The following is a 4,472-nucleotide window of genomic DNA, read 5'->3' as shown; positions in this document are numbered from 1 at the left end:
ATTAGTGCAAGTTGTTACTGATTTACCATGTTAATTACTAATAAAGCTCAATATACCGTCACAAGACTTTGATATGGCTAAGGGTGAGTTTGACATATTGTACTTATGTGCTGGGGGAGGGGGAGGGGGGGCTATGATATTTTCCTTTGATAAATCAACATCTCTTGAGCGGGGGGTCAGAAAAAAAAACCCTGAGATGATCAGTTGGGGCTTCAAAAAAAAGAAAGGAAAAAATTAGGAAATCGTCATAGCCCACCCCCTAGATAAATTATGAATGCTCCCTAAGAACGGTACGTGTCGTTTACCATTTACCTAAAATTTCCGGATTGTCGCGCCGCGCTAGACTGGATTCTAGTTACAACATGAAACTAGTACGAAACTCAAGAAACTTGTAAATGGTAAACGAATTTCCGTGCGGGATGTCCCAATGGGAAAACGGGACTACTTTTCAGAATTTCCTTTTGTCCCGGGAATTTTCCAGTGGGACGAACCTCAAAAACGTTTACCATTTACATCCCAACCAGAATTTCCGGCAATTTGTGGGTAAATGGTAAACAACCTAGATGACTATCAGATGTTTTGGCGATCGCATGGATCGCATGGGATCTCCTGCGGCACTTCATAAATTAATTTGAATCCCAGCTGAGTTACTGCGCGATTAATGCAACCACGCCTTTGCCATCCAAAAAAACGTAAAGGCTAACAGACCTCTATTTTGGCGTTCAAATTTATGAACGGCTACTACGCCGTGTAAAATTCCTCCAGAGAGGTGTGAACGCAGCCTGAGATGAATTTTACCAACATTTATCCGCCCTGAATTTTACCAAGCGGTGAACAGACCAGGGCAACCTCGTTCCCAGGTTCTCTCTCCTATACATCTCTCCCTCTCTCTCTCGCTCCGTAGGGACGGGTTGAGGGACGGGTTGAGGGACGGGTAGAAGAGAACCGTGGGGACGAGGTTGCAGACCAGGGCCGATTAGCGCTAACAAGGGGTTAAATTTTAATCCGGGTTTCTTTTCCTTTGGTTTAAAAGCATCTTCTCGGATAAATTTCCCTAATATTTTGTAGAGTTGATACAATCACAAATTGTAGACAAAAAGAATTTTAATTCAGTTTAAAAACTGAATGTGCCTTTTAAGGTTTCATGTCTGAATTCAAATTTGGCGCTAACCCCAGTTTATCTTAACCCAGCTTTGAACAACTCGGCCCTGCAGGGACCCGTTTCTCGAAAGTCCTGGTAACTTTTCGGGCCCGAAAAGCTGTTTTATGCTTTCCGTGTTTGCAACAAGATCAATGTTTCCATAATAGGAAAATGTTACAAAAAAATTGATCGGTTTGTGAGCTAGGGACTTTGCTACTTTTTAACAGGTATTCACTTCAAAATTTGCCTTCGGACTCGAAAAGTTACCGCACCTTTCGAGAAACAGGACCCAGTTCAGAGTGCTAATTTATTCATTTACCAAGTAGACAGCTGCAAGGGAAAGGTTACGACAAAAGAACACAAGTGTAAAAAACTTTGCTTTAAATATTTGAACGAAGCGGATTACGTACGATAAGTTATTCTTGAAAGTGAAAATGACATTTTATTTACATGTAACATGAATACATCTTGCTTGTTTGTTGGGTCACAGGCAGCCTGGACGTACTGTAGGTCAATACCAGCAAGAATACATTAATATTTATCAAAATTTAATATACGAAGTGTACTTTTTACTTAGGGCACACTACCTCCAAGTGCAAAACGCGAGAAAATGCACAGATTTTTTCCAGCCACCAACAGCAAGAAAGCCGTTTCTTTAAAGGTATATATATGAGCTTTGTTTTGAAATATTTTGATTTCTATGCTCCATATATTCAGTCCGATCCGTTATCGACTGTAAGGAGACATAACATAAGATCGGAGCGTCGGATTCAGTTAGGAAATTCCTGTGGAAAAATAACCAGGAAACGTCAATAGACGATGATTAAATAGTGAAGGAACAATAAATTGGAACTATTACGTATATATATATGTTGGCTCCTCCTCAGTCGAATATATAGCCGATCTGTCCGGCTCCCTCTTCTGTCGATCTCAGGAGTCTTCTGTCAATCTATCAAACCCTAATAATGTGCTCTCACTGTCTGTGGTTGGACTGAATTTGCTCCGGGCGTTTGATACCATTGATCATGTTATCTTATCTTACAAGAAAGACTTATAAACCCCGTTTACACAAGTCTGCGCAAATTATTGAAGGGACAAAAAATTGCACGGATCAGATCCGGCTTCGTTGACACGGAACCCTCGAAACCATGCGAGATATTCGAACGGTTAACAGTGCAATTTTGGACCATCAAAAGTAGGTCAAAATTTTTGACTGATATACGATCGCACTTTTACGCGGACTCATATGTAAACTGAATGAACCGTGCTTCTTATCATTTCTCTGAAAGTCCTTCATAGAGCGATTCTTGCGGCTTTAAAATTTTCCGAATGATATGCATAGAAGAACTTAAACTTACCTTTAAGGTAAAACCAATTGCTGCTGTGCGGAGGGCAGTAAGGTTAATGTCAACTAAGGATCCTTTAGAATTTAGAACATAATAATACACCGCTACAATATCGCTCTCGACGTAAGCACAAAATCATGTATATACTGAAAAACAGAGTATAGCGCGTGACACTTGCGTGCTTGTTTAGGATCATTATGAAAAGCGCATTACAGACTGTGCACAGAAAATTGTTGGCTGCAAAATAAAAAGCCTGACTAGGCTGAGTTACATAAGCCTGAGAATATGGTACTATTATAGCAAGAAGAAGTAGATAAACGTTTGTCGAAAACCAATCACTGCGAATAACTTTGGGATAGTTGGATGAAACGGTCCACGTGGCCTTACAGACAAACCAACTGTACATGAAAAAACAAAACACCTGAAAAGTTGACCACCATAGAGCTACAAATGTCGAGAATTTCCGGTAGTATACGTTTTTTAGGTAGCGTTCATCATCGCTTTGATCAAATCTGAAGAAAGACAGCCCTCCAGTAGATATACCTACCGGAAGAGCTGCCGTTATTAGAATCAGATAGCATAAACACACAGCGGCTTGGCAGAAACCTTTCCTGATGTGGTTTAAAATACTTGCAATTCCACATTGTTGCCTTGTAAAGCCATCACGCACCACATTAATGACAAGCGGCTGTCCCTCATTTCCTGAGGCTGTTTCGTCGTTTGTTCCTGACTGTGAATGTTGAGGCTCTGTTTTGCTCTGTTCGCCTACTTCCTTGTTTGAATTTTCATTTTCACTGGCAGCAGTTTCGTTTCCACGCCTTTGATGTTCGTCGAGGTCCCGGCCACCACATCGCAGCCACTGAAATTTGAACTCTGAACGTCTCATCCACTCGACAAAATACATCAACGGCCGAACGAGAAACCACAGACAAAGATAATCTAAGTACGATTTAATTTGTTTCAGTACATTCAAGTACGGCGGCGGAACCTTGATTTCAGCGTAAGCACTGTCTGCTTCTGAAAGCATGAAGCTGTATTCATTCTCACCAACCTGACTTGACTCGCTGTCGGATGACCAATTGAGACAAAATTTGCTATACACTACCGGAATCAGCACTTTCTCTTTACTGATAGGTACAGTTGTTGGTAGATTCGGTAACTTAGACGTAAAGCTTGCATTATTGACGCCATTAAAACGTATTAAAATTGCATATCCTGCATTCTGTGCAGACAACGCCAGACGTTTTAGAGGGCACTCAGTTTCATTGGCAAGGGTGACAAGAGCGAACTTGTTCACTTGTGTACTGACTTTGCTCACATCATCTAGCGGTTGACAAGCATTTGTGAGGTTCAAATACACAGTTATCCCGCGTACAGACGATAGTATCTGGTTTTCCTCTGTTGCCATTGCGCGAATTACAGACTTCAACAACGGTGATTTGAATCCTTTGTTTGTGACGTGGTCTCCGATAAATAGCACTGCACTCTTTCCGCATCATCTGTTGCTGGGGTCGAAGGTAGTGTCAATGTTGGGTTCCTTATACTAATGAGGACGTGTTGAGAGACCAGATAAAGTGCGATGTACACGGTCAAAGAGAGGAAACCAATGCAACTGCTTATAACTAGACACTTCCCCGACATCTCTGTATCCGCTGTCTCTGTTGAACACAGAGTCATCGGGCTCTTTGGTCAGCGGGGGACCAAAAGCAGGCGGTAGAAACGTCATCTAGAGAGAATTGTAGCAGAGCTCTCGCGTGCGAAGCGCTCGAAGAGCGCGAAGCGAATCACCATGGGGAAGAAAATTTGGTTATCTACCCATCCGAGAAATTTTGGTAATCACGTGACCGTACGCCCGCACGCCCGCCCGCCCGTTCGTGCGCACCACAGGCATACCCGATCTGAAAATAACTCAATCGACAGGCATGGCAACCCAAGTGCAACTCGATGTAATTTTGGAAGGAAATCGCATAGCCACCCGCGTCTTG

General features: G+C 42.3%; 1 pseudogene; it reads right to left on the bottom strand.

Moving 5' to 3' along the window:
• Positions 1–1,557: 1,557 nt before the first annotated feature.
• Positions 1,558–4,182, bottom strand: LOC140930912 (uncharacterized; annotated as a pseudogene).
• Between the last annotated feature and the right edge of the window lie 290 nt (positions 4,183–4,472).

The sequence above is a fragment of the Porites lutea genome, chromosome 3, assembly GCF_958299795.1.
Source record: "Porites lutea chromosome 3, jaPorLute2.1, whole genome shotgun sequence".
In the NCBI taxonomy this organism is placed as follows: domain Eukaryota; kingdom Metazoa; phylum Cnidaria; class Anthozoa; order Scleractinia; family Poritidae; genus Porites; species Porites lutea.
Note: the sequence above shows the minus strand (reverse complement) of the source record. Positions and strands in the feature narration are given on the sequence as shown.